At 44.3% G+C, this 23,813-nt stretch overlaps 1 protein-coding gene across 7 annotated transcripts in view; it reads left to right on the top strand.

Annotated features, from left to right (window-relative positions):
* Window positions 1-747: 747 nt before the first annotated feature.
* FOXP1 (forkhead box P1) overlaps window positions 748-23,813 on the top strand; it is a 574,460-nt gene continuing 551,394 nt past the window's right edge. For 3 of the 7 annotated variants that reach the window (XM_027584345.2, XM_035728162.1, XM_027584350.2), the window contains exons 1-2: window positions 749-991; window positions 2,842-2,986. The gene's annotated coding sequence lies outside the window, so the exon portion shown is untranslated. Of the gene's footprint in view, window positions 992-2,841; window positions 2,987-6,748; window positions 6,770-23,813 lie in introns of those variants that run through there. The other 4 variants (XM_027584344.2, XM_035728154.1, XM_027584349.2 and 1 more) reach the window with 3 other exon arrangements.

Below are 23,813 nucleotides of genomic sequence, written 5' to 3'. Positions count from 1 at the left end.
TGGCAAAACACTTTCACTTTTAACTGGAGGAAACTCACATCCTTCCCTACCCTCTCTCTTTCCTTCTATATTTTTAGCTCAGAAACCAAGCAAATAGCCATCGCATTCCTATCTTCGTCCCTAGTTGTTAACACTCTCCCTCTCGTTTTTTTCCGGTGGCTGAATGGGCCCCCCATTTCCCCATCTTCTGAGGAATCCTCCCCTCCCCCATGCCCCTTATTTTTCCAGGTCTTTCTTGCCAGATCCCTCTTTTGCCAGGGACTGCTCTGGCGTTCCCTTCCTCTCTCTAGTCTGTGGGGCTCTGCCTCCCTCTCCTCTTTCCCATCCAGTCTGGACGCCCCTCACTCCCATCTCCCGGGAACCCCCTCCCTCCAGGCTGTGTCCCCCCTCCCCCCCAGCTTTGGCAATTGCGATTTTTTTTTTTTTTTGCTGCGAGCCTTGTTGTTTACCCAGCAGGTGGATGTGACGTCAGGGACGCACAACAGCAAAAAATAACAACATCTCCCTCCGCGACGTGTTGGCCTCTCTCGCGCGCCTTATTTATTTATTTGTTCCGGGAGGCCGGGGGGAGCCCGGTGGGCGCCAGTGCCCGCGCGGCCCAGGGAGGGGGCGCGGCGGCTCGCGCTCTGGGGGTGCCGGGGGGCCTTGGGGGCGCGTGAGGCGGAGAGGGGGCCCTGGCAGGAGGCCGGGAGGCGGGCTGGGGAGCGCCCCCAGGCCGGCGCTCCCCGCGCCTCTGCCGCCGCCGCCGCCGCCACTGGCGCTGGCTGGGCTCCGGGAAGCTAGTCCGGAGCGGAGGAATCTATTGTTATTTATTGTGTGGCGGTTGCATGCTGTACTCGCGGCGGCCCGGCCCTCGTCCGGGAGTGCGTGTGTGCGCGCGTGTGTGCGCGAGTGAGTGTGTGCGCGGGGGTGCGCGCGCGGGCGGGAGTGGGCGCGCGCGGGGAAAGGCCCGAAAACACCTTAGTTTGCACCGAGAGACCATTTGCAGCGGGTGAGTTTGTATTTTTCCATTTCTGCTCCACTTTTTCCCAAGCTGCCTCCTGCCTTGTTTCCGCCACTTTAAACAACAACAACAACCAGCACAAAAAAAAAAAAGGAAAAAGAAAAAAAGGAAAAAAAAACTTTCCACCTCCCGGCTCCACGTGCATCTCCCCCCGCCCTCCCCTCTCAGCCTCTCTCCCCCGGGCCCGGGCCCAGGCTCTGGGGTGGGGGGGGCGGTGGGGGTTGGGGCCGGCGCGGGGTTTGAGGGGGGGGCCTCCGGCGGCGGCGCCCGCACGCTTGGGTCCATGTCCATAAGTCAGATGGGGGGGGCGGCGGAGAGGCGAAAAATCGTCTTCCCCTCGGCCCCTTCACGCCTGGCTCTAAGCTCTGGGCGATCGCCGCGGGGAGAGAAATCAATGAGCCCAGGCCGCCTGGCGCAACTTTCGGTGTCGGCCGTCGGGGTGCCAGCCGAGAAGCAGGGCCGGCGCGGGGCCGGGGTCGAGTCTGTGGCGGGAGGGGGCGCGCGCCGGGAGCCTCTGGAGCTTGAAGTTTGGACTTGGAGCAAACTTTTTGCCTTCGCTCTCCGCGAGTGTGTGCCCCTCGGTGCCCCTGGATTGTAATGACGGGATGCCCGCACCCTGGGCCCCGCGCCTCGGGACATCCCCGATGCCACACGCGCCTGGCCCCGAACCTAGCGGCGGGGACACTCCGCCGCCGCCCCCCGGAGCACAGAAAACTCGGACACACACTCGCGCACCCCTAGCTAGACACGCACCCTCACGCGCGCTCGACCCCGAGAACCCAGCCTTGCCGCGGACCGGCCCGCGACAGACGTGGCCAGCTCCGCGGGTGGGAGTGGGAACCGGGTGCGCTGCGGGGAGTCGCCGCGTCGGGTCTCCTCCCCTCCGCCACGCACACTTTCGGGGTTTACTCTCCTTTGAAGCTTGGGGTACCGGGGGGTTCCCAAGCGTGGATCTCTCCTGAGACGCGCGGGAGCCGCCGCGTCCCTCTGGCCCTGTCCTGGCGGCCGATGGCTCTCCATCCCTCGCCAGCACGCCGCCTTCCTCTCGAGCTCCCTGCGCTCCATCCCCATCCCGCGGAGGACTCAGCTGAGCCGGCAGCCGGGACTGTGTGCGCTTCGGGTGGGGACGGCGGCAGCTGCAGCTGCAGCGGCGGCGGCGCCGCCGGGAGCCGAGAGTTTGCCAGTTGCCTCGGGGTCGCGGTCATTCTCTGCCTCCGCCTCCCCTCGCCCCCGCCTCCCGCCCCCCCTCCTCCCCAGATACCGCCGCTCGGAAACTTTGATTCCTTCTCCTTTTTTGCCCTCGGCGAGTCCCCCTCCCCACCTGTTGTGAGCTCCGCCTCGGTCCCCAGAGACTGGCGGTGACACACGCGGGCGCCGGGGAGCTCCGCGCCCAGAAACAAAGTCGCATGCCCCCTCCCCAGTGTTTGCTTCGAAATCGCAGCCTGCAGCACCCCCCCCTTCCCGCGCAGCTCCCGCCCCTGTGAGAATAAGGACTAAATAAACAGTTGTAACTTCAAACCTTGCGCCTGCGATCGTATCCCTTTCCCACCCCCTTCCCCCTTCCTCCCCCCTCCTTTTTTGTTGTTGCAACTTTGTAAGATCCTAGGGAAGGTGCTGAGACTTTGGCTCGGGCCGATTTCCCGGTCTCGGGATCCTTGCAGGGATTCCCTAAGCCACATCCTCCTTTCCGTCCACCCGCACTCGCGGGTCCTCTTAGTCCGCCGCCCTCTCTGTCTTGGCCCCCCAGCCTAATCACTTATCCCACACCCCCTCAGTTTCCCCCCAACCTGCGCCGGGAAGACTTGCTGAGGGTCGCCCTGGTTTCTTGTCGACCGCAGAACCCGAAAGTTTGCAAGAGGAAGAGAGCGCGCGGCGAGCAAGCGGGCAAGGGGCAGCGGCAGCGGCGCCGGGGACCATGGTGCTGTCGGCGCCTCCTCCGCGGGCGTGAAGGCGGCGCTCCCACTCCCTCCCTGGACTCTGCGGGTAAGTCGAGGCGGCCGCGGGCGCCGGGGCGAGAACGCGGGCGGGGGCAACGGATACCCTAGAGCCCCCGGGGGCTCTCTACTCAAAGCGCCAGCATGGGCGGCGCGAGCGTAGGGATGAGGCTCCCGGAGCCAGGAATGTGCCCATCCTCAAGCTGGTAGGTGCTTCGAAATACTGGACTTTCTCCTCTTTTTTCCCCCCCCCTTTCCTAAATCCGAGAATCTGGAGATCAAAGTTTAGCGTGGAGTGTAAAGTGCTCCGATAAAATATGGTGACATCTCTCGCCCCCCCTTCTCACCCCACTCCCCTCTTATAACTATTAATTATTTCCAAGTCATTGTGTCCAAATACCCTTGCCGGGCTGATTACAAAGTGTATTGATTTAGTCTGGGCTCATCCTACGCATTCGTTTTAATTCATTTTCCTTTTGCTCGACCAGAAAACCCGAAATGAAACTTATTTCTTCCTCTTCCCAACACCCCGCCCCCAACCCCCCCCCCCCCCCCCAGCCCTCATCTCTGAGGCTTGGGCAGAATAATGAAATTAATATAAACATTTCATTTGGTTGCATTTAAGCTTCTCCAGCCCACTTATAAGGGGCTGGTGTTGCTCTCCTGTCCGGTCACAGGTATTTTGTAAGTTCGGATTTCTTTTTTTGTTACTGCTTTTTGAACAGGAATGCTGAAAGGGCATTCTGTATTCCTTTTAAAAGAAGTCTATACCTTGAAACCATCTACACTTTACCTTTGGTTGTCCGTAGGCTTTAGGATTTAGGGCTTGCACAATAGCTGAATTGGAAAAACCTGAAGGATATTTAAGGGATTTTTCTACTGCTGAAAACATATTGAAGAATCTCTGCAAATTTTTACCTTCTATCTCCTTTCCTTCGTTTTTCCATAGTGATAATCAGTTTCGGGGGAGATCTCTTAACTAGAATTTGAAGAGAAATGGTAAGAGTTCAGGTGTTCTCTACTCAGGATTAGCCTGCATAATTGAGACAGAAGAGTTGCTGTTATTTTCAGCTCCAGAGAGAAATGTATCAAATCTTTTTTAGAATTCCACTGGAGTTTTGATTCTCAAAGTGGAAATACCCATCTCTTTGAGTCCAGGAAAACAAAATTGGGCTTACAGTTTCAGAGATTTGGAATGGCTTTTTTTTTCTCCCTGACTTTTCTACTTGAAACATCCCATAATTAAAGAGCATTAAAAATATAAAAAGGAACTTAACTAGTTACCATTCAAAAGATGTCAGCTAAAATCTCACTGCAGAGGTGGGGGGGGAGATTTAGCATCTTACCACAGGCTGCCTTCCCCCCCCCTTAGATTTTGGATTAGTCATTGTATGAGAGAGAGAAAAAGAAATCAGGTTTTTTTTTTTTTTTTTTTTTTTTGGAAAAGTAAAGTAAACAGCCTCCAATTGCTGAACCTTGACAACCCAAATTAAGGAAGCAGGAGAGATCAAACAGAACTGCTGCTGGGTTGTTGTCAGGAGCTCTACATGGAGAACCCTGGACTATTCGATCAAGCAGCAAAGCTATATATTCACTAATGCAGAAATGGACCATTGCAAATGCTGATCTTTGTTGTGCAAGCTAAGGCTCACTTGGAAGGAAATACTCGGCCCCTCTCTAGGCAGCATTTGAGTTCCTTATGGATGTCGAGTTGCTAAATAAGTTATTTTTCTAATACAGTCTTGTTTATGAAGACCATGCACGCAAAAAGGTATGGAATGAATATTAAGTCTTCCAGGGGCTGCCTTGCTACCCAGAACTGTGGAGTGGAATTCTTTTTACCAACATTAGACTCCTACACTAGAGTTAGGTAACGTTTTCTCACATCAAGTTTAGAAGATCTGCCTTGTCAGGAAAGCCAAGGTTTTGTATGTGAGGGTTTAAATCTGATGTGAAGCTCAAAAAAAAAAAAAAAAAAAAAAATCCCTGGTGATGAAGTTTTGTGTCAGCCCACTCTTGGAATTTAAAAAGGCGAGAGGGAGCATTCTCCAGATTAGACATAACCTCTTTTTTTAGATTGACATTCAATATGACCATGTTGCTACTTTTATTCAAGTTCTCTGTAACTTGTCCTTGCATGTTGTCTAGGAAAATTTAACTGCTTTACATTTTTAAAGGGAGTAGTAACAGCAATTACTTTAGCATTTTGTTTTCACAGGTTTATCAAAGTATAATGAAAGCAACATCAACTATTCAAATTAACTCTCAAATTAAGGGGGTTATATTGCTGGAGATGTCTGTAAGATTTTGTATTTATATTTCAATGCTGGAGTAAAAACTGTAACACTTTTTTTTTTTTTGCTATAAACTATCCCCAAATTAAATGTCATTTTTAATTAAGTAGAACAAAGTAGGAAATAGGACAAGTAAACACATAAAGAATAAAAATGATTGTCATTTAAGGATTGCATTTTTAATTAACATGTCGATCACACAGTAAGCACTTTGTTTTTTATGTCAGTTTCATAACCATACTGCCCAACATGTTTCAAAGTGTGTAGCTTTTATTAGATATATCTTTTATTGTATAATTAAACAATGTGAGTTAAACATACACATGGATGCTGTTAGGCAATTCTGTGCAATATGTAATGTTTTTTAAAATGCTATAAATATTTTCTAGTTAAATCATTTGTACCAACAATAACAAAAGTTGACTGGGTTAATATTGAGCCGAGGTATGGTTTTCTGTTACTAAGTTTTTCCTTGCTTCTCTTGAGACTCTACCCCCGGCCTTGTGTATTTGCAGTTCCTAGGCTCTATTGAAGGATATGTCTGTTTTCAGCAGTTGTTTAAATTAACAAAAGAATTGTGATATTTCCTAAACAGATATATTTATACCACAGCACGTCCAATGCCCACATTAAGAAAGTGAAGGGAGAATATAGCAGATGTGACAACTTCTTTTGAACCCAGCTTCCTCTTTGCAGCCAATCTTATTGTGCTGTTTATTTAGTTTTCGTGTTTTACTTAAGACTCAAACTCAGTTTTGAAATGTTATCTTGTAAGACGCTGCATCACAAAAAAGTATGTGTATTCAGACAATGTTCGTTGTTATCATACCGATTACATTTCAGTGAGTATGCCAAGAATATTTACAGGGCATTGCAGGAGTTCTGTCTTTTAAAAATAATTTTAGGCACACGTTAATAAAATTTAAATAGATTGCAGGCTGTCAGAAAATAGTATAAATTTTGTTTATGATTCAGTTACTTTAAGGTACTTACATTAAAGAAACTCATTTAACCCCTGACTGAAGAGCATTAAGAGGGGAGGGAAGCCCTCCAAAGAGCTCCCACTGCCCTTTGCTCTCCTGATAATCTTAAATTACTACAATTTAATTGCAACTTCAAGGCATTGAGCATGAGCTGTTTCTGTGGGGCTGAGAAAGGGTTTTGAGAGCATTGCTAGATTTGCACAGGTGGTATTTTTGTTTTTCAAAAAAATGTTTTTGCTAAGGGCTCTTTCTTTTCCTTTCTTACCCTGTTAGGTGTCCTGCTCCTTTTATAGAATTCAGTCATAGTAAATGCCATTTTTGCTAAGCCAGCTTTTTTTTTTCTATGTTTTTTGGACCTAGAGTGTATAAAGGTCTCAAGCAAGTAGAGGTTTGTTTTCTAAAGAAAATAACCTTATGAGAGGCATCTGCTGAATAGACATGAGCCAACATATACTTTTACTATTTGCAGGGGATTTTTTTTTTTGCCTTCAGTTGATGGTAGTAATCCCGCCAGGTGATCAAACACTGAATTTGTGAATCAAGCCAGCAAGCCAAGTAAGTTTGCATTTGGGCCCGTGTATTTCCTAAATGATTTTTCTCATGACTACTTACACTGGTCTTTAGGCCACTTTGCCATAACACGTGCTGTCCAAGGAGCCATCTTAAACCGATTTTTAAAAAAATATTTCTCTTCCATGGTACTCAGATGAATTAAGGTTAGAGGTGCCAAAAGCTGGAATATCGGCAGGCCATGAGATGAGACGAATTCCTGAAATGGGAAAACCTGGCCAAATATGGGGTATCTTATGCATGAGAGTTGTCCCCCCCCGGCCCCCAGGACATACATAGTTTATTTCAGTGTGCATGTGACGATGTGGTTAATGGAAATTAAGCATATTTGGCTTGTGTCGCCAACCTAAAAATAAATGTAAGGAACGTTTGATTTCAAGAAGTGCTTTGGTTTTTCATCCTATAGATAATGTTCTTGCAATTATGGCTCCAAGGCTGGTATTCTGGAAAGAGGAAGTACAGTGGGATGAAGTGCGTGGCAGTCGGGAGAGACAATTAGACAGTGTTCTTTGTTTCTTTAATAAATTATTCTTATTAATTACAGCCAGTTTGTGCTAAGGCATTTTTCGGGGTGTATTTAGAAGCCAGCTCCCATTCAGGAGAAGGTTGTGCCAGGAGCTGTACCCTTTCCCTCGCACTCTTGTACCCAGTCATGAGATCTATTGACCAAATTAGCTATGGATGTCTCTGCAAGGCTTGTTTTTCTTTTTGAAATCCCCTGATGGCAGTTTTTAATATATGCCCTGCCTTGTGCACAACAGGTGTTTGTTTGGTAGTTATTTTACGGGATTTAAAGTGAGAAAAACATTTCCTACCTAGCCAGCCCCTGGGAGAGAGAACTGCCTAAGAGAAAGACCCTGGTACCTGAGCAAGTGTAGATGGGTTTTTCCTGAAGGCTCTCCACCAGCTGTGTTGTTTAAGAAATGTGGGGGAGGGGGCTCAATTTAGTGCCTTGATATTTGCAATTAAGTTGTAATTCAAGATTACTGGGACAGTGCAAAGGGCAGTAGGGACTTTTTAGTGGTCTTCTCTTGATGCTTAAAGCTGCTCAGTCATGGGGTTAAATTAGTTTCTTCAATCTGAGTACTTAAAGTAACTAAATCGTAAACAAAATTTATATTAGATCCTGACAACTAATAATCTATTTAAATTACATTAAAGTATCTAGGCAAAAATTTAATTAAAGACAGAAGTACTGTCAAGCCCTGTAAATATCTTGACAGGTCTACTCAAATGGAACTGATATCACGAAATATTTACATATGTCTGGTGTGTTCGGGAACATCTCGGCAGTGCCTGTGCAAAGCTAATTGCACTTTCTTTCCAAATCACGTTTTTAATAAAATAGTTTTTTTTTAAAAAAGGAACATGAATACATACAAAATTGTGTTCACGTGTTTTGTGTACTATTTCGTTCTCTCTTCTTAGGAGCACTCTGATGGGTATATTTCCTCCAACTGCTGCTAATTCAGACAAGCAGCTGAAATGAAGGGATCACTGACTAGACAATTCATGTCATTCTGTTTTATTTCAACAGTTTGTAGATATCAGAGGTTAGTGTGTTATGGGACAATTTGCTGAGGGGGAAAAATGGGCATAAGCATGACATTATCAGGTTCCTGTTTAAATTAAATAGAATAGATTTACTTAGGATGGGACAAAGGTTTTTCTCCTGATTTTTATATTTGGATACATATTTATTTCTCAGTAGTGAATCAGGTGGACATCTACATTTTGCTAGATTACTTGATTTTAGCTGATACTGTGATAGCTTTATTTACTGGGAGGCTGAATAATATTTCTAGCATCAGGCTCAAAAACTGAATTCCTGAGGTTTCTTTTTTCTCCCTTCCAGCTCTGCATTTGAGTCATAATGTGATTTTTCTCTGCTCCAGGTTTCCTGTCTGTGAATTAGGGGTAGTATTTTAAGGTATGTTCTTCGAGCTTAGTGATCTAATGGTCCAGGTGCTGTGTTATTACTCAGAACATCTTTAAGATGTTCTTGTTGCTCTCCCGACATTGACCACAGCTCTTGCGGGGGAGGATGTGGTATGTGTTTTGCCTGTGTTTCTCCTGTCCCAGAGCCCAGAGTTGGTGATGCCTGATCAGAGGTGTTGGCCTTCTCCTCTCCTGCGGACAGGTGAGCGCAGAGATGGAACACAGATGCTCCCGTGTGAAGTGGAAGGAAGTTGCAGTTGGTCCTAATTCAACATGTTTCAAAGGGGGACTTGGCTCACCTGCTTCCAGATCATTGTGTGTGTTTGTCTACGTGTCGGGGAGTTTTATTAAAATACAGATTCTTGCATTGGAATTTTTGCTGACTGATGAGAGAATGCATTTTAAACAAACTTCCCCTGGTAATTCTGAAGCATGCTAAACAGAGGACTGTGGACCAAGTGATTTATACTGCTAGAGATTCTGGAACTGAAATCTTTATCTTCTTTTGGATTTTACTGATGAATTTTTTTGTTTTATCTTGAGGCCTGTATTATTTTTAATGAGTTCGGTTTTCCATTAAGAATCAAAACTGGTGGTTTTCTAAGTATGTACGAGTATTGGAATCATAGTGGAGCTCTGGTTCCTGACACAGACGTAGTAGCGCTGCTCCTGGATGTGCCATATCTGGGGTGGGGCCAGCATTTTGGTTTTGAAAAAGCTCCCCACATGATCCTCATTCCCACCAAAGTGGCAGAACTGGACCCCACAATTGTCAGAGTTGGACGAAAGCCTACAGCTCTTCCAAAGGGTTTGACTTCACTCTTTGGACCTCATGAAATCTGAGAGGCTCACAGGCTCCCTTTTGAGTCAGGCACCAAAAGAAACATAGATACATAGAGAAATAGAGGCAGAACCCGAGTGTCACAGTTCCACAGAGTGATAGGAACAACCTGGAATATCAATAGCTTTCACCAAGTACCAGACGTTTCCTTTCACTTTATGCCCTTTTTGCATCCATGTTTCCAGTGGATGTTGTCATGTTGTGGCTACCAATTAAGTGTCAAATGACTTTTCTGAATTTTTTTTCTTCTGAGTATTTCATCTTAATTTTAAAATCTGAACTGTTGACTCATTAGAGTAACCCTGCTGGCACAAGTATTTCGATTTCTCTAGGCATCTTGGGACATTCCCTACCATTGCATCTGATGGGGTCTGCAGGGATATTGATGGAAATAGCTTAGGCAACGATGCCACACAAATAAAGCAGAATTCTAAGAAGAATGCCTCCTACAAGATTAGGAGATAAAGGAAGATAAAATGCTAAGAAGGCTTGTTTAAGTATTCAGGACTTCAGCTAAAGATCTAACCACTAAGATCAAAAGTGTTATTTAAATAAAAGTTGTACAGAAATTTTTTTGGTCTGTATTAGTAATGGTGCCTTTTGAAGTTACCCAGTAAAGTGTTTATCTAAAATGCCCTCACCTAAATTAAAAAAAAAAAAAATTCCACTTGACTTTGGGTGCGGTTTGATTTTAATAGATACCAAAAAGTTGGCAATTGTTTATGTTTAGAACTTTACAGTTGCTTTGGCCCTGGGTTCAGGTGGCATTTGGAATATTCCTGTAATACAGAGTTCTTTTATTGCTGTTTGGACCCTGAAGTACTTTTTAAAAAAATCGCTGGTGGGTCAAGTTTTAAAACTAGCTGTCTCTACCCTTGAGTAAAGGGTTTCCATAAAAGATAAATGGAACTGATTGAAAAAATAGAAGGTGCCGTGGAAGAGAATGCATAGTATTACCGCTGTCCCTGCTTGATGAAATCTACAGCGTGATGTTAGATCACCCCTCCTTGTTTGTCGAGAGGATGTTAATCATTTCATTAAGAAAGGTTAAGTAATTAACTGATTTATCATTAGGGAATCAGTGACAGACCCTTTTTAGTGATGTATTATAGAAATTTTCTAATAGAAAGTTTGCTGCATTTAATTGCTTGGAAAGAAGCTGGCTGGACCTTGAAAAGGTGGAGGTGGGGCATCTGTTACGTGCAACTGTAAATAATTTTGGAGAAACTAGTCTACTAAAATAGAAAATTGTTCAGTTTCGGGTTTTCTTTTATGGCCTGCATCAGGCATGTTGTTGCAGACCTGCTGTTTTGCATGCCTTCTCTGGGTTTAGGGAGGGTTCAACTGCTTAAATGTGTTCATGTTATTTTCTAAATAATGGCTTTTGTTGCAGTAGGATGCATGTTGACAGTAAATGCGCAGTCGTAACTTGGGTAAGCTTACAACAAATTCTTCTACTTGTAGGAGCAAGCCATCTTCCTTGCCGCTGACTGGGGGTGCTTCTCCCTTTTGTCTTGCTGTCCTTATGGCGCAAGGTTTAAATATGCCAGGCAGGGGATGGGGATGGGATGGGGGGGGCATAAACTCCCCATCTGGCAAAAATTTACCTTTCTCTTATACCCTTTTCCCCCCAAATCATACACAAGGTGTGGTTCTAGCTTATTCTTCCTGTGCATATGTTCATTTCAACTAAAAATTAAAAAGACACGTAAAGAGAGATCTTATTTCTATGTTTGTTTTTGTATGTTTCTGTTAGGAAGCAGGACAGTCCCTTTTACTAACTGGAGAGATCATCTCTGCCTTAGAGATGACTTTCCCGTCGCAGAGTACTGAGGTAGAAGAATTCTTTAAGGTAGTAATAAAGCACTTTTGAAAACACTGAACATGGGTTTTATATTGGGATGTAGTGCTTAGTATTGTAGCAAGTGCCCCAATTGTTGAATAAAATGTGATGTCTTGGCCTCAAGCACTTTGATCTTTGAGTTGAGAATAACTTCTGATGAGAGAAATCTGGTGGATACTTCCAAAGCCGTTCTATTAAGACTGTGTACGACACCAGAAAGGTTTAATTCAAAGAATAATTCGGTGAGCACCCACAGACCTGCGGCTCAACTTCAGAGAGGACACATTTCTGATCCAGGTTGAAGAGGCCCTTGGCATATCGCCCCGCATCTTACCTCTGTCCCTGTCCCCTGAAGGTGACCTCTGCTCTCAGCTGGCTGTTTTTCATCCCCTGGATTTCTTTATGCTTTTAATATATATGCATGTATTCCCCAAAATATAGGCTTTTCTTGTGCATCTTCAGGTTCATATTGATGGTATACTACTGTATGCAATCTTTAGTAACTTGCCTTTTTTTTGGTTGTTGTTCGATAGAGTTCGGAAAATTCATCCATGTGGGTACATGTAGCTGTAGGTGATTCATTTTCCCACTTGAGCCTTTTGAAGTGCTGAAGAATATTTGAGACTAGTTCTTTACATTTGAAACCCAGCTGCATTCTGCAATATTATACATTGAAAATTGAGGATTAATGTGAAACTATCAGTCCTGACTCGAATTTCATAATTTGTTCATTTGCCAGTTTTTTGGGGGGGTGGGGGAGGGGGAAAGGGAGGACTTTAAAATCAAACATTTACCAGGGAACTTGATTAAAAAAAAAAAAAATATATATATATATCAAGTGGTTGATCTCTTACATTTAAGGAAAAAAAAAAAAACAGGCTAGGCATTCATCTGAAGGAGCCTAGCCATTTTCTCATTCTTATTTAAAGACTTGGCTTAGAACTTAGCAGTTACATATGCAGGGTAGCAAGTTAAAAAGCGATGTTTAATTAACAGGCGCTTTATACTTCTGTATCCTTGTTATGATATAGCACCTTGTTCTTCAGTGTAGAAAGTGATTTCTGCATATTTTAAAGGACTGGCATCTTTATGGTAAGAAAGCCATATAAATAAAGATATACTCAGATGAAAATCGGAACATGTTTTTAAAATAGTGTGTGTCTACTTTCAGCTCTGTTATCAAACTTGCTGCATAAGCCGGAGTTGATGCTCTGTGATTATGCTAATGACCAAAGGAATCGATGATGCGCGACTAGATGAAATCAGTGGTATAAGCAGAGAGAGTTATCAGTTTTTTTGTCATTAAATATTAGTGATAAATAATACACTGTTCATTTTGAGTAGATGGAACATATTTAATTCTGGTGTACAGAGTTTCGATTTAGTCAGGCTTATTGCTGAGTAAAACGATAATCTTTTGTAATTTCAGGGGAAAGATAGAAGGCGTTTGTGTCCATGTGGCTAACTGACTTGGGTCATAGAAATGTTTACCTTGACTGGCCAGGGAAGGTTGGAAAAAGTTTTTCTTTCCTCCTAGACAACTTGGATATTTGTACTGACGTTTTATTAGGAATATCAGATACTCAATAAATAGCATAAATGACTAGAGATGTTAAACAAAATGAGTCTAAAGGTAGATAGTGTTTCCCCGAAGAATGGAGGAAAAATATAACAAAGGGGGAATGTTTGGACAACGCTCTTTTTAGCAGACCGGTGTGTTAAACAGAGACCGTTAGAGTCCGTGTTACCATTAAACAATGGCTTTAATTTAAAAAAAAAAAAATTGAGTTTCTCATAACAAAGTTGTACTTGGTGATGGTTTATTTAAAGAGAAGTAATACTTGTAACTGAGCATCTTTTTCTGGGTCCCTAAAACCTTGTGGAAAAACATTGCCACTGTTGTCTTTGTTGCAAAGGGGTTTCTAAAGCAGTTCTCTCTCAGACATGCCTTGCTGGACAGAGTTCAGCAGGTGTTTACTACCATACAACAGTACCAAGTGACGGGAGAGAAAATCAAGGAATAATTAGCTGTGGTTTATAGGACATAAAGAGAGAGTGATTGAAGTCAGTAAAAGCAGGAAATCAGATCAAAGGCCGCTGTGATGTTATTTTTTAAAAACGCGTTGACAAAATGATTCTCTTGAAAGCAGACTCCCACCCTGGCTTGCGCCGACTGACTGTGTTCTGCCATTTTCCTGTCTGCTGTCCTGTCCGTCCATGTTGGCTCTTACCGGCAAGACCATCTGCTCTTCCAGCAGTGGCCTTCTCTGTGGTGAGGCAGGCCAATTGGGTCAACTTTTGTGATCTGGCAGATGTCCACTGGGAGCTCAGATCAGGCCAGGCTCATTTTTATGTGTGTCCAAAGCCAAGATTTCAACTTGGTGAAAGGCTGTGGAATTTATTTCCCAAAGTGGTGCCCAAACTCTGTTCTTCTTTTCTTCAGAACTGCCTCCTTGGGCTGAGATGATTGCTTAATGCTCTTAATTATGCTGGATCCCTCTGTATTTTTGAACACCTGTGCGTAATTCAGATCATGGGTGGTCACAGAGCCTGGCTCACCAAACAGCTTCTTTTTCAGAATGGGAAAATCCCAAGGAGCCTGACCATGCACCTATTTGAGGAGGCTGAGAAGAGATTTAATGAGGATGGAACCTTTCCCTTGAATTTCCATTGTGCCCCCTAAAAGATCCTTAGTTCTCACATTGGGGAGAATCTTATGATGAATACCTCAGAAATACTGTTTTAAAAAAAATACTAAAGTCTTACTACATTGCTGGTGGGAATGCATAATTGTCATAGCCACTTTGGAAGACGGTTTGGTGGTTTCTTATAAAACTGAACATACTCTTTCCATATGATCCAGCAATTGCCTTACTTGGTATTTACCCAAAGGAGTTGAAAATGTCCAATAAAAACCTGCACATAACCGTTTCTAGCCGCTTTATTCATGATCGCCAGAACTAGGAAGCAACCTAGATGTCCTTCAGTATGTGAATGGATAAATAAGAACCATGGTACATCTAGACAATGGAATATTCAACACTAAGAAGAAATGAGGATGCCTGGGCTGCCTCAGTCAGTGGAGTCTGTGACTCTTGATCTTGGGATTGTGCGTTTGAGTACCCCCCTCCCCCACTGGACGTAGAGATTACTTAAGAAAAAAAAAAAATGAGCTATCAAGGTATGAAAAGACATGGAGGAATTTTAAGGGCATATCATGGTGTGAAAAAAGCCAATCTGAAGAGGCTACTTACTGTAAGACTCAAACTATATGGCATTCTGCAAAAGGTGAAACTGTGGAGACAGTAAATATATCCGTGATTGCCAGGAAATATATCAGTGATTGGCAGGGGTTGGGGAGAGACGGATAAATAGAGCACGGGGGATTTGTAGGGTAGTGAAAATATTCTGTATGATACTATGATGGTGGATGCATGTCATGATACATTTGTCCAGACTTCTAGAATGTACAGCACCAGGAGTCAACTATAATGTTGTAATGTAAACTGTGGGCTGTGGGGGATCATGCCGTGTCATACTGCAGATTCGTCAGTAGTAACGGCTCTACCACTCCGGTATGGCATGTTGATAATGGGAGAGGCTGGGCGTGAGCGGGACCAGGGGAAATGGGAAATCTCTGTACCTTCCCTTTAATTTCCCTCTACACTGTAAAATGTGCTAAAAAAGTATGTCTTAAAAAAAATTCCTGGGTTTTAAGATATTCATATACATATCTTAAAATATATATACAGTCGTTTGTCCACTTTACCCATGCCAAATGAACATTAACGTTTCTTGTGAGAACAATGAAGTAGGCAGGGGCCGATTTGCTTTTGAGGTGGGGCATTAGTGTGGGAACTTTTTTGGCTGCCCTGATCCCCAGAGTGGGATCCTGTGAGAACTATAGAGTCCTCGGTGATGACCTTATCCAGGCCACCCCTTGTCTATCAGCAGGCTCTGGTTCAGAGAGGGGAACTGACCCTTCCCGAGTGAGGTAGCCACTAGGATCAAATCCAGCCTTGCTACCTGTGATACCATCCGTATCTATATTGACACATTTATGTATATGTGATTGCATATATCTAAGCATGTATGTTCCTATATGTCTATATTTTAAAAACCAAAATTACAGATAATAGTTTGTATGTTTATTTACATGCATTTATTGTTCTCTGTGTCAAGAGCATTTTTTTGTATCATAGTCTCTATACAATTGTCAGTAACTACTTGCTCTTCAAGTATATGCATGTCTATTTTTTTCCCCTGCAAAAAAAAAAAAAACAACAACAAAAAAACCCTTTTTGAGGATAGCACCATAAGGACCACATTGCCTCTCTGATGTTTGTAACATGCATGGGACCAAGGAGTCACAAGGTTTTTCTTTGGATACATGTGTTACACCTGGGTGCTTACATACTGTTGTGTGTCTGTATGTTTGGGAGGAGTACGTTTTATCGTGGATAAAAGAGGCTAGATGAAGGATCAGGAACTGAGTTTCAGCTGAGTGGTTTAGAGTTTTACAACCCCTAGAGGTCAGAATGTACCCTTCCGTCATCCCTCCATTAAACCCCGTAGTGACATCTGTGTCTTTTCCATGGGTTCTGACAATCATGCTGAGCATATTTTGCCTTGCAGGTTGGATCATGTATTGGGCGTGACATGAAGAAATGCTTGAACTGTGCATTAAATAGCAATTTTTGAGAATCTAGGACATCCCAGCCAGGAGGGTCACATACAGTGTAAATAGCCCATGAAACAAGTTAACTATAAAAAAAAAAATTTCAGAGTAAACTCTGTCTTATGAGACTTTTGCAAATTCAAAGAACAAACAAAAAAGTGGGGGTGGACCAGCTGTACGATTTGTTGGGGCCCAGTACAAAATTGAAATGTGGGGTTCCTTGTTAAATACTAAGAGTTTTTGGGAGGGTGATAGAGCATTAAACCAAGTTCAGCCCCCCCCCCCCCCCCCCCGAGCACGGGGCCCTGTGTGGCTGCATTTGTCACACACCCGTGAAGCTGGCCCTGCTTGGGGTTTATAAACTGTCTTGCAGGGCTTTGCTTCTTGCACCAAGATTTCCTCCCCTGCAAAACAGGAAGACCAGGCTGGGACAGGCATGACTGGCTGAGGCCCTCCCTTGCCACTCGCACTCCGCGATCTTGACTTCCTCTCCATTACTGAATCCAGATTGGGCTCAGGTTTTTGTTTTTATTTAGTTTCAAGTTCTTATTTAAAGTCCAGTTAGTTAACATATAGTGTAATATTCGTTTCAGGGGGCTCAGGTTTGAAAGCACGTTCCTCTCCTTGGGCTGTAAGAGCCGTTGAATATAAAATACTGGCCATCTTCTGGAGCTGGTGTTCTCTGCGGGCATTTTGCAGGGTCCTGTGAGGGAAGCTAATCCTGGTCATGCTTGCTCTTTTATTCTTCTCTAGCCCCTTTTCCAGGATCTTGCCTATACCTTCTGTCTCTGTCACCTTCCCTGTTCTTCATTGTCACCTGCCCTTGGCTTCATTCTGTAAGCGCCCTGCTGGCCCCAGAATCTGAAGGCAGCCTGAGAAAAGCGCTTCTCCTGTTTTCCTCCTTTTATCCCAAACTCTTAATTATTAAACAAGCAGTTGGATCTTGAGGGGCTCTGGTTGGTTTCTTGCTTTCAGGAATTATAGGCTCACGAGGCCCCGTGTCACAGAGCCGTGGTTGGCCCAAGCTGCAGGAAAAGCAAAAATTATCTTCTGGGATGTTCTCCCTCTGCACTAGGCAGTCGGGACACTCTCGTTGATGAAGGTGAGCCTTTTTTTTTTTTTTTAAGATTTTATTTATTTGACAGAGCACAAGCAGAGGGAGAGAGAGGGAGAAGCAGGCTCCCCGCCGAGCAAGGAGCCCGACGCGGGACTCGATCCCAGGACCCCGGGATCACGACCCGGGCCAAAGGCAGCTGCTCAACCGACTGAGCTTCTGTAAAGTGGTTCAAGTCCAACAGTGTTTGAAGAAAATAATGAATTTTTTTTCTTTGTAGTAATAGTACCAAGTTTTAGAATGGTAACGTAATTGGATGATTCTGGAATATTTCCCCTTGGGCTGGGTAGTTTTTGGTCTGCAGAAGTACGCACTGATTCTCAGCCCTTTGGTAGCTTCAGCATCCCAAGCAAGTGGCTGAGTCCTTGAGGCAGTTCATCTTAGTGGCGGTGATAAGGGCTGGTGTTCAGATTGATGGGAGGTGTAAATGAGCAAATGTATGCAAAGCTCTTAACAAAGAGCTTCTGGCTTGACATAAACACTTGATTTTTGGTGACTGTTTATTATTACAGGAATGAGTCCTATTACTGGATTTGTGTGTTATGAGAACAAGATCTTGGAAGTTCGAGCCCTCCTTTCTCTTTAGAATGTGTGATGGTGTGAAGTTGGGAGGACCCAGCAACCTCTCTCCCATGCTTTCTTGCTTCGTCCACCTCTCCCCACGTGTTTCTCCCTGCAGCCTCGTCTCTCCCTGCCCCTTCAGCCAGCAGGGTAGTTCTTCCTGACATGATGGCATGCCACAGTTTTGGGGGCACTCTGAGTGTTTGGCAGTGATGTTTTGGCCTGACAGAAGCCCAGAGAGAAGGTGTGTGTGTGCTTTCTGGGGAGGGGTGTGATGAGTCTGTTAGGAGCATCCCTGAGGCAAGACTGGAGGAGGTACTTTTCATGTCTCCATGGGCTTTTCGGGAAGCTCAAGATGGCTGGAAGCAGGTCGGCACCAGTGTCTGCCCACCGCCTTCAAGAAGAGACTCTTTCAGAATCAGTTGAGGACTTGGTGGTGCTTTTTCCACAGAGAAGAGCGTCGACTCACCCCCACCCCCACACCCCCCTGCAGGTCTGCTACTGAATGAGGAAAGGAGGGAAAATAAGTTCTAGTCAGTGCGTGATCCCCTGTTGGGCTGTGCTCCCTCAGACACTGTCGGACTGTGAACACCAGAGCATTCCTGTCCAGCTATTTACCAGCTTGCCCATTGAAATTGGCTTTTTGCAACCACCTTAATCTTCCACTACGGGGACTGGAAATGATCCTGTAGTTGGGTCAAACGTTAGACTACACAGGGTTTTATATAGTCAGGTTTGGGATTTGAATGTGTTTATGTAGTCTGTATTATTTTTCCCTGGCTGGGTGTCTGGTGTTTAGTTCCTAGGGGAACAGGAGAGCTGCTCAGGATGGCTCACCATTTGCAAACCAGTTATTAACTTGTGATCCATGCACGGCTTTCAATGGCTCTATTTCCCTACCCTGGCAGGGCAGTTGGAGAATGAACTGGCGGTGCACTCAGCAGGTTGGGAAGAGAGACCACACATTTGCTAACGGGAGCTGCCCACAGTGATGAGGGCCCATGTTATGTGTGCTGTCTCCCATCCACTTAGCTACATCTGGGCTGAGTGTATATGGAATGAATTGATCAGAGTTTATAACTGTCTCCATCGTGGCTATGGAGGGGCCATGGGTGTTCATGTACCTGCATATTTGTTAGCAATTATATAAAATAGGTAGAGAATTTAGTTACTTCAGTGACCATCACGGAAGGAACGCACGGATGTATTTACTTACGTGTTCACTCATTCACCTGTTTATTCCTCATTTGTTTACCTCTTTGCTCCTTTGTTCATTCACTGACTCAATGCTGCTGCCAGGCCAGGAGACATGACTTCCTCATGGCCTTCTTTCCCACCTCCCCCCAGCTTATTTTTGGACATTCTCAGGTGTTCTGATACAACATCATTTAGACGTCCAAATGTCGTTATTCACAGAGATCTTTGTCAACAAACCCATGAGATTCATCTAGTTCCACCTTTTGTTTACTAAATATGTGGCCGCCCAGAAGCAAATGAGTCATCTGTACACATAGTTACCATTTCTGTAACAAATATGGCTTTCAGTTACATTTTGACTACCAGCACTATACTAGGTAGTATACCAAGTATAAGCAGTGCCTTTTCTTTCTAGCCTGAGTACTTAATTAAGACCTGACAGATTGATCTTTCCATTAGGCCAGAAGGCAGGTGTCGTCTTGAGCAATTCTTGATTTGAATTTCTTATTAGGAATCTGTTTAGCTTCCCCTCCCCCACCAAATACGTGTATTTGATGAAGACTTTCTTTTACACAGTGAATTGTATGCAATGAATTGGTAGCAACCAAAGTAAAATACTGTAAACCTTTCCTTCTAAAAAGGTACTGATAGGGAATTGCTCTGATGCCTGGCTTCTTCTTGGCTTCTCCCGGGAAAGCTGCCCTTTAAAGAATGTGGAGTGGCAGTGTGAAGTTCATAAAGCTGTCATTTCTCATCCTTTCTTCTCCCCTGATGCTCTGTCAGGGACAGAGTGACCGAGACGTTGGTGTCCGCAGCCCCCAACCCCTTGTTGGATCATTTGATTTCTTTTCTTCCCTCTTTTTCCGTCTTCATCCTCCCCAAGTGGCACAGAACTAGTAACACGCCAAAAGGACTGTTTACCCATTTATTGAAATATAAATTCCCACATGTAAATTAAAACTCCACAAAAGCCAGTTGACTCTGGTGGTAAAGAGTTTCATTAAAGCAGAGGACACCATCTAGGTGTGTGGCAGCCCCCACGTTCTGATCCAGTGCAGTCACGGATGTCCATCACACGGTGGCTTGGTTAAGAGCAGGGATTCTGGCGTTCTGCAAACTTGGGTTTAAAGAGGCTTTTTAACACTCTTTGAGTGACTTAACGCCTGTTAACCTTTCTAATTTACCTTCGTTTTTCTTAACTGTGTATGTGTGTGTAGGTATGTGTGTAAAAGGACGTAATGATAGAACTTACCTCATTTGTTATGTGGATTAAATGTGAGAATCCCCACAGAATGTGATGTGTGGTCACTGGCCAGTATAGGAAGGACCTTACACATGTTAGTTCTTATGTAATCTTAGGATTATGATTATTCCATCGGTATTGGTTAAAAGTCATATTAAATAGCTAAGATGGGTAAAAGATGCGAACTTGGCAAAGATCACTAAAACACCGGAAGGAGGCATACCTCCCAGACATGGAGTGAGTTGGCATGTCAGGTTAATTACCTTGTTGTGTTTTGGGGTTTGTGTTGATGGCATTGGTTTTGTCTCTTGACTTTTGAATAAGCTCCTAAAATATGGTTTTGTGGGGTGTTTTTATTTGCTTCTGAAATTGGTGCAGGTGCAGATAACAGGAAATGAAACCCTAGGCAGCCCGAGGGAGCCTCATTCAAATCGTGCCAAGCAGGTATAATATACAAGTGTTATCACCTTACTGATAATCTGGCATGCTGTGGGTATTCCACGTGCCATGCAGATTGCAGAGAGTGAAGTCATACAGCAGCTTGGCACCAACTTGCCCGGCTCCCGAGGAAGGAGAGAGAGGAGAGCCCTCATTCTTAGAGACGGTGTTAAAGCACAGCTTCCCTTGCCCAGAAGCATGGGATTGCCGATGCTGTTTTGTCCACTGGCATTTCCCGTTATCTTTAAGGCTGCACCTTTTGTGTGCAGGGAAGGTATCTTTAAGATTTTATTTACTTATTTTATTTTGAGAGAGAGAGAGTGAGCTTGATGGGGGGCAGGGCGGTGTAGGAGCAGAGGGAGAGGGACAAGTGGACTCTGAGCTGAGCGCAGAGCCAGACGTGGGCCTCAATCTCCCGATCCCCGAGATCACAACCTGAGCCCAAACCAGGAGCCAGATGCTCAACTGACGGAGTCACCCAGGCGCCCCGGAAGGTATCTTTAATATGTGAGTGGTACCATGTCTCTGGAGTTAAAGAGTCTACTCTGGGTTTGAGAATATATTACATATTGCCCCACATTCTGACACGTACAACAATGTGAAAATTGAAGACCTGTGGCTAGAATACGAGGTTTGCCAAATGTTCAAATATTTGGATAGCCCATTGGTTCTCTCTAAAGAAAGTTGTCTTTCAGGCTTAATGTGGTCCTTTGTCCTAGAGGGTTTAGGGAGAGACCACGATTGTGTTGCCAGTATAGCAGGGAAAGTCTTTTCTCTGTCCTTGGCTGAATCCTTATTTTTGCATGTACTGAGCCCGCAAACATGCATGAGATTGGATATAACTTTCCCAGCATGGCCCCCCCATCCTGCAGGAGCCGCTCCATATGTACTTCTTCGTTGAACCGGAAGTAGACCATGTAGTTAGTTACCTGAGCATCTCAAATAATTTGTCTAGCCCCATGGAGCAGCCAGAGCCTTTACAGTCTCTCTGGGTCCTCACTTGGCTGGAAATCTGTCTTTTTCTCGTTTAGGTTGATTGTTATCAGCCATTCCCTGGATGGACACAGTCACACAGAGACACATGCTCACTCCTTCCTGGTTTGGTCCCACTTCATTTTGCATGGCCAACCTGGTTCCTCCTCCACCCTCTTTTTTTTTTTTTTTTTAATTAAGTAGGCTCCACGCCTATGTGGGGCTTGAACTCACAACCACGAGATCAAGAGTCAAATGTTCTACCAGCTGAGCTAGCCAGGTGCCCCAAGCCTGGCTCTGTCATGAATCTCCCCAACGTCACTCCACCCACATCCCGTGTTTTCCAGAAAAAGCCACTTGCCAAAGGCACAGTTCTTCTTTCCCCATTGCTCCTACAGGGAGGGATGTGATTGGGGGTGTGGGGGAATGACTTGGGTGGAGGCAATACCAAATAAAAGACGGAGAAATAAAAGACAAGGGAATGTGTCCAGAAGGTCCAGATTGCATGTCTTGGGGCCCATAAGTCATTCTTCTCCTTCCTATTTGAAGAAAACTGAAGACCCAGCTCTAGCAATAGAAAAACCAAATTATTCCTTTACTGACATGCATGGTCTCTGAACCAGAAAGAACAAGATCAAGTCTTAGTGTGGTCTCTTTAGTGTTTGGGTTATCCTGGTATGGATTTCTTGGTCTCAGTTTGCTCTTCTGTAAAATGGTTTGATGATAGTAATATGAACCTGTTAGGGTGGTTTTGATGATAATTCTTGTAACATCCAATGTCTGGCATATCTTAAACCTTTGATAAAAGTGGCTAATATTAGTCCCTATTATTCTCATGCCTGGAGGCAGCGGTTTCATGGTGCCTTGTCAATAATTTAACACATAGTGTAGTGGATACTGATTTCAGACAGTTTGGTTCACATCCCCAGCTTTGCCACTTAAGGGCCATGTGACTCTGGACGAGTTATTAAACATTTGTGTGGTTCAGTTTTCTTACCCATAAAATATATGGTGGTACCTATCATATAAGGCTGATGGTGAGAATTAGATAAATTAACGCATGTAATTCACTTAGAACAGGGCAGAGAGTTGAGAACATGGGGAGCCGTCAGTGAATCATAGGAGCTGCTGTGGTTGCCCTGATTGTGCCCCTAATGATTATTGTTACCCCTTCCCCATCCAGGCAGAAACAGCCATTGAGAGGACTCACATAGAACTCCTTCACATCCTTCCATTTCCTGATAGCCTGGGGGCAGACACCGAAAACTGAGACTTGGTTGGAGAGCCTTGGTTTGAAACCCAAACTTCCATCATCAGGCCTGAACATTTGGCCCTTTTTCCTCTTTGTCTAGGACGGATTAAGATTACCGTGAGCATTAACATACAAGTTACTGTGTTGACGTATGTTTTTAGTTCTCTTCAGTATATACCTAGGTTTGGAATTGCTGTGAGATATGGTACCTTCTTTGCTTAACCTTTTGAGGAACTGCCAAACTGTTTTTCAAAGTCGCCATACCATTTTACGTTACCACTGGCAATGTGTGATGGTTGTGATTTCTCCACATCTTCCCTAACATTTATTATTATCTGTCTTTGTTTTTTAACTGTCTTGTTTTTAAAATTAGGAAACTGAGCCTTGGTGTGTTTTAATGACTTGGTTCAAGTTCCATACCTGGTGTTATGGGCCTGGTTCTTCTCTAGGTATGGAAGTTATAAGGATGAAAAACATGGTCTTTATTGCCTAAGCTCACTTTTTGGTGGGGAGTTGAACACATAGTCACAATGCACAGTGAGAGTGGCCATGGCCATGTGGTGACAAGGTTTAATGGGAGTACTTAGAGCAGAAACCTATCTCAAACTTTAAGAAACAGAAGATTACTTAGTAGCTCATATAACTGAAAAGTCTGGTGCTGGTCAGCTTCAGGTACAGATGGATCTAGGTGCTAAAACAGTGTTGTCAGAGGGCTGGATGCCTCTTTCTTTCTTTTGTCCTTACTCTCTCATGGACTCCTTCATTCTTAACCATCTCATTTCTTTTTGTGAGAGGATAGCTACTGGCAGAAGCACAGAACAGGAGTTTTTCTTTGACTGTAGTTCTATCAGGAGGCTTCCATAACTTTCTCATTGGCTCAGCAGGTTAATGTAACAGCCTTTTAACCAATTAGAACTAGTGTTCTAATTGGTTATCCTTGCTTCATTTCCTT

Source organism: Zalophus californianus, chromosome 1 (genome assembly GCF_009762305.2).
Source record: "Zalophus californianus isolate mZalCal1 chromosome 1, mZalCal1.pri.v2, whole genome shotgun sequence".
In the NCBI taxonomy this organism is placed as follows: domain Eukaryota; kingdom Metazoa; phylum Chordata; class Mammalia; order Carnivora; family Otariidae; genus Zalophus; species Zalophus californianus.
The sequence above is the reverse complement of the archived record's forward strand: the minus strand, read 5'-3'. Positions and strand labels throughout refer to the sequence as shown.